The sequence below is a fragment of the Macaca fascicularis genome, chromosome 1, assembly GCF_037993035.2.
Source record: "Macaca fascicularis isolate 582-1 chromosome 1, T2T-MFA8v1.1".
NCBI lineage: Eukaryota > Metazoa > Chordata > Mammalia > Primates > Cercopithecidae > Macaca > Macaca fascicularis.
Genome location: NC_088375.1, coordinates 175,665,552 through 175,679,921, shown reverse-complemented (window position 1 = coordinate 175,679,921; position 14,370 = coordinate 175,665,552). Strand labels below are relative to the sequence as shown.

Genomic DNA, 14,370 nt, shown 5'->3' with positions numbered 1-14,370 from the left:
AAATCCAGTGCTTGATTCATTCGTGCAAACTCACTCTTCAGAGAGCCTACTCTACCCTAGGGATTGAAGCTAGCATCTTTGTTGTACAAGAACTCTTAACTCAATGTGGGAGGTGCCTTCAGGGGCCTGCCCAGCCCCTGTCTGTATGATAGGGATTAGCACCCTTGTTCTGTTTGCAGTACAGGGTTGTGAGGACCTGCTCTGTAGACCCCTGGGTCAAAGTTAAGGATGTGACATATGCTAGGTGCAGTGTCTAGCACACGGTGGATGCTCAACAAATATCCATTGGGAGCATGAGAGTAAATGAATGGTTTCTGCTCTCAGCCTTATTGGGGAAGGGCATGACCATTTACGGAACACCCGCTGTGCTTCACTGATGTCACAGCAGGGCGCACACAACTACAGCTAGGCCTTCCACCACACTGTCTTCCTCTGGGTCTTTGTGTGCCTCTGATGTCTTTTTCTTGCTCTCATGATCTCTCTTCTCTTTGCCCACTTCACTCTCACTCCGATGCAGGTGTCCACCTCTCCCCCTCTCTCTCGTATTTAAAAGTGAAGCAGCAGGGCCAGGCGTGGTGACTCAGGCCTGTAATCCCAGCTACTAGGGAGGCTGAGGCAGGAGAATCACTTGAACCTGGGAGGAGGAGGTTGCAGTGAGCCAAGATTGCACCACTGCACTCCAGCCTGGGCAACGGAGTGAGATTCCATCTCAAAAAATAAAAAGTAAAAAGAATAAATAAATAAATAAATAAAAGTGAAACAGCTTTGGGGCTGACTGGAGTTGGATGTAACCTGGAAGTTCTATGACTATCCACCCCTTTGAGGGCTAGGATCCAGGTCAGTTCGTTCACCACAGTGTGCCTGACACCTAGCATTAGAGGTCATATTTAGTAGGAGCCCCCAAAAATTGTTGCATGAACACATTGGTTTATATATGTGGGTGAGGAATATATGCTTGGGAATGCTGAGGGGACCAGGACAGAACCAAAGAACACTGAGCAAGAAGCTACAGTTTTGCTCTAGCTTTGGTCTAAGCTTTAAAAGATGGGTTGAAAAAATTCCTTGAGGCTTTTAGAATGTCCAGCCAAACTCCCTGTGTGAGAAATCCGATGGAGATTGTGAGTAGAAGCTTCTCTTGGGAAGGAAGAGGTTGTGTCTAGAAGCACCATCTCTGGGTTTTATCTCTTAGAAACATGAGGACCTGGGAGCAGGGGGCTCTACAGAAGCCTGATGTTTTGGGAGCACGTGATGCAACATTCCTGACATCAAGCAAGAGTCATCTCATTAAGATCTTAACTGCAATAGAGGTCCCTCCTCCTGTTCTGCTCTGGATGGTCGCATCAACCTGCACAAGTCCCTACTCTTTAGGCCCTATCCCATCTGTTAAATGAAGTGTTCAGGTTAGATGATCCCTAAGGGCTCTGCTGCTCTTGGATTTGTGAAATTAGGTAAGGGATGATCTGGAAATTTAAATAGGATTCCATGTCAGGGGGCTTTACCCTCACAGGACAATGGGAAACTAGGCTCTGATTGATTTCATTGCCTGCAGCACTGAATATGTCTGAGTTGCAGGCTGACTCATATAGGCCCTTCTAGAAGAGCTACTGGCCCAGAGAGGATGCTGCCTTCACTCTGAGGGTGGTCACCAGTACATGTGAAGAAATCCAGGTCTCTGCAGTACAAGTGTCCATAATGGGAGAAAAAACACAAATATTTCACAACTGTAAGAAAAATAGTAGTTGGTTGCCTATTCATGTTTACATTTCTCCCTTCAAGTGGTCTTCCCACCTCACAACACACATACATGCATATGACCACAACTAATGCTATCAGGCAGTGTATACCTCCTAAACCACACACGTCCACATGTGCTCTTGTGGACATGCAACATACTTACATGTGTTACCTGGACACATGCCTTTGACATATATAGAGATTCTATGTGTTCCACACACACGCATATCCTGCATATTCAGACATTCCATTTTTGCCCTCGTCTACTAGCATGTCCCAATTCCTGGAATGTGGCAAAAGAGAATTAAGGATGCAGATGGAATTAAGGTTGCTAATCAGCTGACTTTATCTGAGTGGGCCTACGTAATCACAAGAGTCCTTAAAAGGTGGAGGAAAGAGGCGAAAGAATCAGCATCCAAAAGAATCAATGTCCAAATGTGATGTGAGAAAGACCAGCCTTGGCTGACTTTGAAGACGAAGGAAGGGGCCATCAACCAAGGAATACAGGCAGCCTCTAGTTGAAAAGGCAGGAAAATGGATTCTTCCCTAGAGCCTCCAGAAAGCGGTAAAGCTTCCCACTGCCTTGATTTTAGCCCAGTGAAACCTGTGTCCAGCTTCTTACCTCTGAAACTGTAAGATTATTAATTTGTGTTGTTTTAGACTGTGAAGTTGTGGTAATTTGTTATAGCAGTGATAGGAAATGAACACCCACAGAATCAGACAGAGTCCCACCCTCACGAGTCTATGGTCTGAGAGAGGAGACAGGCACAAAACCAGGTGCTAGTCGACAGAGTAAGAGAGGCTGTGAAAACACAAAGGAGGAATACCCAACCTACACTTGGGCATGGAGGGAAGATTTTCTCTTGGAAACTCCATGAAGGCAGGGACCAGTATTGACCCAGGTCAGCCACACTGGCCACTGTACCTGCACACACCCGATGCTGATAAGTATTTGCTAGGGGAAGGGAGGAGGGAGAGAGAGAGGAAGAAAGGCAAGGCCAAAACTAGGACCCAATAGATAAATAGGATTTGAGACGGTTGAATACAAGGTGGGGTGAAGTGTCCCAGGCAGAAGACCCAGGGCTATTTAGAGAACTAAGTAGAGTTTCCTTTGGCTGGGACACAGTGCCCCATGGGGAACAGGGAAAGATGAGTCGACAGAGCACAGATCAGGAGGGGCCTTATCAGCTATAATTAGACATTTGGCCCGTAGCCTATGTGCAGTTGGTACATGCTCACTCTCGCTCGCTCTCGCTTGTTCTGTCTGGTTCCGTCTCCCCACCCCCACTCCCTTGGGTGATATTTTAACATCTTTTAAATGAAGTGTGTTTGTTTCATCTCATTTATGCCAAACAATGCTTATGGAACTATTTCCTCTTGTTCCCCAGGCCATACTCATGTCCCTCCCCTTCAGCAATGATTGAGGACCTACCTCCTCGGTTATCATTTTGGGTAAGACGGGCCCGTCCAGTGGACAACAAGCCCTGGATCTGTAACCACAGCCACCTGGGTTTGAGTTCATACTCCTTCATTTCCCAGCTAATGTTTAACCTCTTCCATCCCTGGTTTCCCAGTCTGGAAAATGGATCCAGGACAGTGTCCACCTTAAGGGCTTGTTGTGAGAATCAAAAGAGCTAGTTCATAAAAGTGCTTCGAAAGGGCCAGATGTATCCTGAGTAGTCAATGGCAGTTGTCTACCACAATCGTCACTCTTTGTATAGTTATTATCTACCAGCCATAACTATTGTTACATGTTACATGAGTTTCCATGGCTCTCCAGATCTCCCCACCCTTCTGTACCCACCTCTGCCCCCTAGGAGGTTGATCTGCATGGGCTCCATCAATGATCTCCCTTGCCTTCTAACTTCCAATTGGGCCCAGACTTTGTGAGTTACCAGCAAGAGATGCAGGGAGTGGCAGGAGAGTGAGGGTGGGGGATTTATTCTCCCTGCTCCCTCCTTTCAGGATTTTGCTAGGGCTTGGCTGCTTTCTTCTCATGAAGGCAGCCTCTTCTCGGGCAGCCCTGTCCCTACAACTTCCCTCTTTGTTCCAGGAACTGCTCCCTCTTCTTGCCTTTTGAGAGATAGGGAAGGTAATGACTCCCTGCTGTTATAAGCCCCAGAGTTTCCTTTGCATCTAAGTAAATAGTCTTTTCCTTAATTTCCCTCCAAGTTACACAGTTTGAGTGTACCATCCATTTTTTGCTAGAACACTGACTGAGACAAGTTTTTTTTTCAAATATTGGGACTGCTGGCTTCATAGACCGAGGCTTCATCCTGATAAGGAAGCCCTTGTCCCTTGTCCCTCTGGTCAGCTCTAGAACATTCAGCAAGGTGATCACGTGGTCACAAGATCACTTCTTTTTCATTCTTCATGAAACTGAAAATTTCAAGGAAATTTGTAAGTTTAATGGACAACTTGATCATACTCCAGACTAGAAAATGAAACCAAAACCAATTGCCCTAGGCAGAAAGTTAGGTTATAATGGGTTTCGTGCAGCCAAAGAGTCATGAGTCACAGCAGCTGCCTCAAGAGTGGGAAGGGAAGTAAACCACTGGATCTAAGGATCACTCTAGTCACCCTACAGTGACTCCTCTTTTTCCCTCCTGCCATGGTCCAGGGTAGCCAGATACTTCTCCAGGCTGTCACTTACGTGGGCTTTCCTGCTGGCTACATCACTGAAATGGAATCTCCTAGTGGCCCTTCTCCCTCTACAGCTCTGGTGTTACACTGAAAAACTAGAAGGTCAATCACTTTTATATTTACCCCCATTAAGGTTGCAGGAGCCTAGCATGTCCCCACAGCCCTCTTTCTCCATTCTCCTCTTCCCCTTGTCTTGTGTGTGGTTTCGTTCTTGTCCAAATTGGGTCTTCCTTTTCTAGACTGTGAGCTTGCTGAGGTCAGGGAATGAGTCTTCGTATCCTTGGTACCCAGTTCAGAGCCTGCCTTTAGGGAGTGTTTACTCTAGCACTGTGGTTAGGCAGAGATGTGAGTTTGAGTCTTGGTTTCCTTAGTCTTTTATCAATCACTTCTCAAATTATGCCATTTGTATCTTTTTTTTCTCTCTCTCTTTAGAGACAGGGTCTCACTCTGTCACCCAGGCTGGAATGTAGTGGTGCAATCATAGCTCACTGCAGGCCCGAACTCCTGGGCTCAAGCCATCCTCCTGCCTCAGCCTCCCAAATAGCTAAGACTACAGGTGCACATCACTGCATCTGGATAATTTTTTTTAAATTTCTGTAGAAACAGGGTTTCACTATGTTGCCCAGTCTGGTCTCAAACTCCTGACCTCGAGTAATCCTCCTATCTCAGCCTTCCAAAGTGCTGGGATTGTAGGCATGAGCCACTACATTCAGCTACTGCTTGTATCTTCTGATTCTTGTTTTGATAACAGTGACCTTAGATAGGGTATTTTATCTTCCTGAATTTTATTTTTCTATGTGTAAAATGGAGATTAAATTATCCTTCTAATAGGGTTGTTGTGGGGATTAAGTGAAATAGTGTATACAAAGTTCTTAGCATACTTTGAAGCTATTATTTTTATTATTATGCTAGTAAATAAAGCTTTCTGGAATTAGAGACTCACATGCCTGTTTGTCTACAGTTTCAAAATAGACAAGGGAACAAGAGAAACATCAGAAAGTCTGATCAAAGTAGAAGCATCATGTGTCTATCAACGTATCCACTGTGCTTGGTAAGTGGCAGTCTCTTGTCCTGTAAGAGACTTGGGCTTTGAAAAGGGCTTTGGATCTCAGATCTGTTGACATGAGGCTTGTCATGAACCTCAGCTTCCTCATCTCCAAAACTGCTATAGGCCAGGCATGGTGGCTCATGCCTGTAATCCCAGCACTTTGGGAGGCCGAAGCAGTTGGATTGCTTGAGCTCAGGAGTTTGAGATCAGCCTGGGCAACATGGTAAAACCTCATCCTACTAAAACTACAAAAAAATTAGCCGGGAACGCCTGTGGACACAGCTAACTGGGAGGCAGAGGTGAGAGGATTGCTTAAGCTCGGAAGGTGGAGGCTGCAGTGAGACAAGGTCATGCTACTACACTCCAGCATGGGTAACAGAGTGATACCCAATCTCAAAAAAACAAAACAAAACAAAACAAATTGGTATAGTAACAGCCTCTGCTTGAGGTTACTCTTTCACTGGATGATAAATGAGCACCTACTGTGTGTCAGACATTACTCTAAGCTGTAGATACAGCCTCAAAAAAGATAAGCTAACCCTGCCACCATGGGGCTTATATTTTAGTTGGGAAAGGGGCTGGAGAAGACAGACAATAAACAAATCAATAAATTCATTAAAAAGCTAACTTCAGCATTGATAGGTGTTATGGGGAGAATGAAAGAGGACCCTGGGATACAGAATAACTTTGTGGGGGAACCAGGTTGGGATCCCTGGGTCAGGTGGTCAGGGTGGGACTCTCAGAGAAGATGACTTTTGAATTTAAATAAGAATGAAAAGAAAAAGCCAACCATAGGCAGATTTGGGGACAGCCAGTGCAAAGGTCAAAGGTGAATAAGGTCATAGGGTAACCAGGGTTAAAATAAGGTGGTGCGGCCTAACTGGCCAGAACAATGCCTGACAAAGGTGCTGCTTTCCTCAACGTCTTCAAATCCTTAAGGATCTACTGTGTGCTGACGTAAGATGCAAAAATCAGTAAATCATGCTACTATCTCTAAGAAACTCATGGTCTAATATAGGAGAAAAAAATCCACCATCAAAATAAATGAATCAAGACTGGGAAGATGAATATAACTGATAGCACCTGGGAGATGACTTAGACATGGATATGGATATGGATATGGATAGATATGGATGCAGATACACATGTGGATAAAGGTGGGGATGTGTGTTGGGAAAGGCAGTCTCTTGCATGCCATCTTTCCACCCCTGCTTGGACACCTAAGAATACGCGTTGGGCCTGGAAGACTTCCTTACCATGAAATAAAGAATCCTCAGCCTGTGCTGGACTTACCACCTTTTGTGGGAATATCTTTTTCTGTTTGTACTCTTTTGCTTTGCTTAAGGGCATGCATCACGTGGCACTTAGAAACTTCACTACTCTATCTGTTCTTTGCAGGCAGGGCATGGGCCCTTCTGCTGCAGCATAAGAGGGGTCACCCAATGACCCGTGTCAGCTGTTGGGATGGACCTGCTGACCATGGGATAATGGCACCCACTACTAAGCAGATCTTGCTGTGTCTCTTCTCTATGTGAGTAAAGTCCTGTTCCATCTAGTGCTTGACTGTGTTGTGTTTTCCGTGGCAATTTCAATACCAACATGCAGTGGGCACAAGTTCTTAGACTTCTACTCTGGTTAATCGGAAACAGATGCCACTTGCTTGCCAGTTGGATGTGGATAGATGTAGATATCAATGAAAAGAACAAATGAATAAGTGATTGAATGAGTGAATACATATAAGGAGGGAGAAGGTCCTGGATCAGGGTGGATGAGAAGGGGGCTGAAGGAGGCAGAGGTGGGCAGAGGTGGTGATGTAGAAGAGGTGTTTACCACTGGGAAAATTCCAGTTGGGCTGGAGCAGAGGATCCTTGTATGGAAATCATGTCTGGAAACTAGCAGAAGACAAGGAGGATTTTGGATTTGCTCTGTGGCCTATCATGCTATTTATACTTATATGATTTAGAGACATTTCTATAACATACCAGACCTGACAAAGCTGCTACAACACACAACACACTAGAGTTCATATGAGTACATATTGTTTCTCCAGTTTTCCCTGGTAAAGGTGCAAGTGCAGAAAATGGTTTTCCACCCTTTCTCCATGGCCACTTTGAGGTCAGAGAGTGTCTTAAATTCAACAAGAACGGAACTGAGATAGTAGAATCTTGTTTTGTTATGTTTTTGTAAAAAACATAAAAAGACTCATTTTAGGCTTTAATAAAGGAAGGGGCCTGGAGGCATCACTGGTGATGGTAAAAAAAAAAAAAAAAAAAAAAAAGCCATAATTTTATGTATTTATAAGATTTTAAAATGTTAAAATGTGAAATGTAAATCAGGATGTTCAGAAAAAATTATAAGAACCCTCATGATGTTTATCAATGAATGATCCATTTGATTCTGTGCAGCCTTATGACCAAAATCAATCACAGGGTTAGTCAGATCACTGATCTCCTCTACACATATGATCTTCTTGTGGGACTCTGTTTGGCAAAGGAAGCTTTGGGGAAAGCTCATCTAAACCACTGAGTAGAGTCGAATGATTTAGACCTGAACACTTTTTAAAGTAGGAATTGACTGTCTACTAGTAAATATTTTAGTAAAGTGCCATGGAACATGCAGGGTTTTTTTGTTTTGTTTTGTTTTGTTTTGAGACGGAGTCTCGCTCTGTCGCCCAGGCTGGAGTGCAGTGGCGCAATCTTGGCTCACTGCAACCTCTGCCTCCTGGTTTCATGCCATTCTCCTGCCTCAGCCTCCCGAGTAGCTGGGACTACAGGAGTCCACCACCATGCCCAGCTAATTTTTTTGTATTTTTAGCAGAGACAGGGTTTCACCATGTTAACCAGGGTGGTCTCGATCTCTTGACCTTGTGATCTGCCCGCCTTGACCTCCCAAAGTGCTGGGATGACAGGTGTGAGCCACCGTGCCCAGCCAGATTTTTGTTTTTTTTTTAAGGTGGACAAATAATTTTATTTTGTGCATGCAAATACATGTCAAGTACTGCAAACTTTTTGCATCAATTTTCTCTCAAACACTGAAAATCATGATGCTTTATTTTGTGAACAGTCAAAGCTAATATCTCTTCACTTCAGTGCCACAGCAAAAACATAGAGAATTCACTCTTTGCTATTCACTATCATCACAACCCTCATTCTTCCATCTCTGCCCTCCCCCCATATACAACCCTTATAAATTCTAGTCTTCCCCCATTTAATCCTATTCCTATAGCACAAAGGGAAACATTGTAATTTGGACATTCAAATTGAAATAAATGGAATAGAATTTATTCCCATATATATTCCCCATTTCATTATACAGAATTATTTTAAATTATAGTTAAAACTATAACTATAAACATACAGTTTTGAGCAATATAACTTGCCAATAAATCTTCCAGGTTAAATTAGTTGCCAATTATATTACTAAAGTTACCAGGAAAAAAAAACTTGAGCTATTGTAAGTGTTATGAGCTATTGTAGTTACCAGCTCAAAATAAAGTTTCAGAAGTGTTGATATTAAGCCAACCTTGTTGCCAATAATTTGAAGGAAGATCACTTATCCATTGAAGTAATAAGTTTAGTCAGACAGAATACTTTTTTTAAATCATCTCTGTGGGAATGTGGGGTGGGACACCTTTGTGACTTATTATGCAACCATGATAGGTAGGAACCAGTGCTGGCATTTGTAATCTCAGGGTCTACATGAAGACAGCCGCAAAAAATGACGGTTGTTGCTGATACCAAGAGAAAGTTGCAGCTCTTCAAAAAAAAAAACAAGAATAGGTCTGGGCATGGTGGCTCATGCCTGTTATCCCAACACTTTGGGAGGTTGAGGAAGGAGGATTGCTTGAGCCCAAAGTTCAAGACCAGCCTGGGCAACATAGCAAGACTTTGTCTGTACCAAAAAAAAAAAAAAAAATTGCCTGGCATGGTGGTGTACGCCTGTGGTCCCAGCTACTCAGAAGGCTGAGGTGTGAGGATCTCTTGAGCCTGGGAGGTCAAGGCTGCAGTGAGGCATGATTGCATCACTACACTCCAGCCTAGGTAACAAGAAAAGACACCCTCCAAAGAAAACATAATCAGGAAGTGAGTTTATTTTGCTTTCCCCTGGTGTAGTCCAATTGATTTGTGTTTGAGGCATGTGAAAGCTAAATGGTTGGCCCTGTATAGGTCATGAGTCATCCCTATATCCTACAGTTTAACAAAAGACAGCCCCGCCTCTTCCCTTCCCCTCCCCAAGCCCACCACTGAAATCATTGTAGAGGTAGTGGTCTTCTAGTATGTGACCCTTGGGCTACAATATCCACAGGTTCTAGGCCATATTTCCTTCACATCCATGTAATGAGCCTCAAAACCTAAATGTCCTATTTTCCTTGAGGACATCTAGACCCAAAGCATCCCCATTTTGGAAGCCCAGGACTGTGGAATGGGAAAATATGACTCCATTCCTCTCCTTCATATGTGTTTTTAGGTTAAAAAAGGCAGGTGCAAATCACAACTGAATCTGAAACCTCAGAAGAGGCCAAAGCAAATCAACTTAATAAAAATAACTTATCATCACCAAACATGAAGAAAAACTTCAGCTGTGGCACCTCCAAGCAATGACCATGTCCCTGGCTGACATAAAAGCCCCTTCAGGACTTCATGTTGATTGAAACCCCATGATCTAGCCTCAAGTGAGGGCTGAGTGGGCTGTTCTTGAGCCAAGTGTCTGTGGTTGTGGATAAATATATTAATATCTTAGCAACTTGCAAAATCCACAGTACCTTAGATAGAATTTGTCTTGCATTCTCTTAACAGGAGAGCAGGTTTGAGATGGGGACCTGAGGATATTCTGAGCCAAGCAAAGAGGTTCTTGGTAAACACACAACTTCATTTCCTTCTGGTCATGCTTGGCTGCCCCTTGCAAATTGGAGTCATTTTGTCGTGTGACCTTCTAGTGTTCTGAAATTTGAGGTTTGCTGTCTGTTTTCAAAATGTAGAAACCCATCTCAGTCATTCACCAAGCTTTCACTGAGCAACCAGATGCAGGGTTATGAAAGTGGAGATGTTTAAGACACAGTTTCCACCTTCAAGAAGTACACTGTCTAGTCAGGAAGACTCACTGCAACATCCAGACTCAACTTGCTACATCCCACCCTGGTGTCCTCCCACTTGCCCTTTCTTCTACCTGGATGGAATGCCCTTGGCTGTCTTCCTCTTCTCTTGGAGGCTTCTCTCCACCCCCACCCACAGCTGAGTTGCCCACACCTCTGGGATACTCTGTACTTTGGTCACACATACGTTTCACATTTTCACCAAGCATGAGATTATCTGATATCCCATTTATCACTTCTTCCAGACACATTCCTTCAGCCTGAAATGGTTCCTGGCACGTGACAGGCACACAATCATTATTGGTGGAGTGAATGAGTGAATGAATTCACAAGAAACATACGGCACTCAGAAACCTCAGGACCTCAGCTTAAATTCTAGCTCCAGTGCTCACGTGTTGAATGAAACTGGCTAAGTTATTTAAGCCTCCTATGACTCATTTTTTCTATTTGTAAATGGGAATAAGGGTTGTTGTGATAATGAGCAAATTCTTGTTTAATGCTTATCAAAATGACTGCCAACTGGTAAGTGCTTCATGAAGAATAGCCATTAAAATAGTTATCACTAACAGATATCTACTGAACCCGACTGTGTGCCAGATAATGTGCTAGACACTGAGTCTACAAAATGAATAAAGTAAGATGTCTGCTTTCAATGAACTCCCAGCCTGGTTGGGAAGATAGATGTTAACAGAAATTAAAAGGCTATCTTACTAAGTAAGTGGGATATTGGGAACATGAGATGGGGCACCTAACCCAGGCTGGGCTAGATCAGTGAATTCACAAGAGAAATGGTACTGGGGATCATGAGAGCCAAATGGAAAGTCAGCGTCAGAATCTTTAAGGCCTTCCCCAAACCCAACTCTAAATATTCCAACATGGCTAAGTGCTTTCCTTCCCTCATAAATCCCTTCCTCTAGCCATAGTGCTGATTATTCTTATTCTCTGAATTGCATAAGTGTATTATTTTACAATTTACAAAAAATTTCCACACACCGTGTGTCACTGGATTCTCCTAACTTCCCTATAAGTCATATAAAGCAGATAATTTAATATTTAATTCATGGGTGAAGAAGACGAGGCTCTGAGAAGTTGCAATGCTTCTAAATGATACTAACTAGATGTAACCCCTGGGGCTGACACTAATTCTATGCCCTTTCAGCTCCTACAGCCTGGACACTCATAACAAGCCAGGCGCCCACCAGCTCTGCACCTTTGCCACACTGTGCCTCCTACCTGGAATGCCATCCCTCATCCCTTGTATTTGTCTCAATCTTTCTCTTCTTTGAAGTCTCTGTTCTAACCTTAACTACCCCCCAGCCATCAAGTCTCTCCTGTGTCCAGACAGCCTATAGGGGTCTCTTGAACTCCTAGAAGGCCCACTCTCTAGGCTGAAATAGGACACTGACATCCTATGGTGGCCTGTTTATGGTTCTTTTTCATGGGCCCATGTCTGCCTCCCTGACCTGACCGTGAGCCTTTGGAGGAAGAAACTATGTCTTACTAATCTCTGTGGTTGGGATATAGTAGATGCTTAGTAAATTCCTGTTGATTAAATGAATGATATTGAGGTTGTTGGCCAATCTTCTGTTTAGGCTCTCAGAAACATACTTGTGAGAGAAGCAGACTAGCTTTTACTAAGCAGTTAGGCCCTGAGTGCAGAGATAAAAGGACCTGAGTGCATAGTGTCTGCATCAGGAAGCACCAAGTCTAATTAAGAAGCATCAAGTACATAGATAATAAGTGTACATATTGGAAAGTTTCAAATGGAGTACAAGGTACAAGGTGCAATTGGAGGACAAAGGCCGTGGGGGAGGAGGGAGTAGAAGGAGGGGATGAAAGCAACAAGGGGAAAGAAGGAAAGGTGAGGTCTGAAGAAAGTCTTATAGCGTGAGTAGAAATTGACCAGGAGGACAAAGGGTGGCATGGTGGAATATAGAAAGGGGCTCCATGGTCTAGAAGAGGAACAATAACAACAAGAATAAAATAGCCCAGAAAATGAGAGGACATGAAATCAATATAAAAGTTCCATGGGGGATTATTTAAATGCCATCCTGGAGTCCAAATAGACTCTGCCACCTGGATGGACAGATGGATGGAAGGATGGATGGATGGATGGATGGATGGATGGGTATTATGAACATTCATGTAACAAGAGTAAAGAGGGTATAAAGAGGACACATAGGTAAAAGATGAGCTCCTGATTCCGAATATTAGAATTGTTGGTATTAATAGCTATGCTTTTGTGTTAAGAAAAACAATGTAAGTTCATTACTAAATAACCAGGAAATAAAGGTAAGTGATTTTTAAAGTTACTTTTAATCCCTCCAACCAGATATAACCACTGTTAACATATTTATGTTAGCCTTTCCACCCTTTCTTTAGTGTCTTTCTATCTTAATCATCTGTCTGTCCATCTAACTATACATTTGTATACATATCTATCTATGATCTTTTTATTCATCCACCCATTCATTTATCCATCTATACTTTTCCAAAACAAAAATAGGCTCATATGGTACTTTACATTTTGTAACCTAATTTTTCTAAATAATTTGTTATAAGAATCCAGTAATTTCTACCTATTTTTAAGTGAAATCTTAATAGCTACATAATATTCCATCCTATGAAAGTACTACAGTTGATTTAATCAATCCTTTCCCTCTTTTGCAGTTATCACAAGTGTTTTAGTGAACATTGGTGCTCTTCTTTTGGGCCAAAGTGACAGCAAAGAGGTTACCTTTCTCTAAAGTTTATGAGGCTCTGAGTTGACTGACCAAAACTTGAACTTGATATGGGGTCATATTAATCCTCTGACATAAATCAGTTGCCTCCTGACGTGACATCTCTATCTCCACTGTATCTTTCCCTGGAAATGTCAGACAGGGCAGAAGGTCCTCCCTGACAGAGCAGGTACATTAGTGCAACCATCAGCAATCAGATATTATCTTCTGCTGATGGGGTCTGATAGCACTAGCTCTCCCACATCTTCACAGAGCTGGTGATTCAGAGCTGTCAACTAACACAGCTGCAAGGAAATGCCAACGGTGGATTTACGGTGTGAGGCAGTAACTTTGTGACCCCCAGGTGGAAAAACAGATGCCTTTGAAATAAGCTAGTCAATGTGGCAAAATGGGAGAGGGAGGCACTTACCTTATAGTAAAAGAGAATACATCCTGCCACTTCCTTGAAACTTCAGATCTTCAATGGCTCCCTATTACTTACAGGAAAAGTCTTAAGCTTTTCAGTCCAGCAAAGAAATAATGAATGTAATGGAACGAGGACTGGCTGGAAAGCCAGAAGCTATAGATTCTAGCTGCTGTCTTGCTACCCACCAGCAGTGTGACCTGGGCAAGTCACCAGTTCTTGAGTTTATTTTCCTCCATCTGTAAAATGATCATACGTAGATAATGTCTGAGTGTTTTGATAAATGAGTCAGTAAAAAGTCATGCATCATTCAAAGTCATTTACTGAGGGATTTCATGTGCTGAGGGTGGAGTTGAGTGGGATAGACCAGTGCCTGACTAGGGAACTTGCACTCTAGGAAGTAGGAGTCAGAACATAAAATAATCAGTAGACTATCGAATAGTGATAAAGTACCGTGTTGAATGCAAAGTGATGGGGATGGTAGAGAGCAATGTAGTGCCCGGGTTGGGTTGGATGCTCAAGAGATGATGATCTAGCAGCTATGGTTGGAATGAGAAGCTAAACAAGCCACAGAGAATCTGGGGAGAAAGAATTCAGGCCGAGGGATAGCATGATAAGTCCCCACAGGCAAAGAGGTGAGCTTGGTGTTCAACTAACTAAATGCATATTTACTAAGTGTCCTTCTCCTAGATTCCAGGGATTCAAGGAC

The 14,370-nt window shown here is 43.1% G+C and overlaps 1 long non-coding RNA gene across 1 annotated transcript in view; it reads left to right on the top strand.

The window, feature by feature from the left end:
- Nucleotides 1-4,330: 4,330 nt before the first annotated feature.
- LOC102124512 (uncharacterized) overlaps nucleotides 4,331-14,370 on the top strand; it is a 68,724-nt gene continuing 58,684 nt past the window's right edge. The window contains exons 1-2 of the long non-coding RNA XR_001485041.3: nucleotides 4,331-4,479; nucleotides 5,339-5,428. This is a non-coding gene — a long non-coding RNA (uncharacterized lncRNA). The remainder of the gene's footprint in view (nucleotides 4,480-5,338; nucleotides 5,429-14,370) is intronic.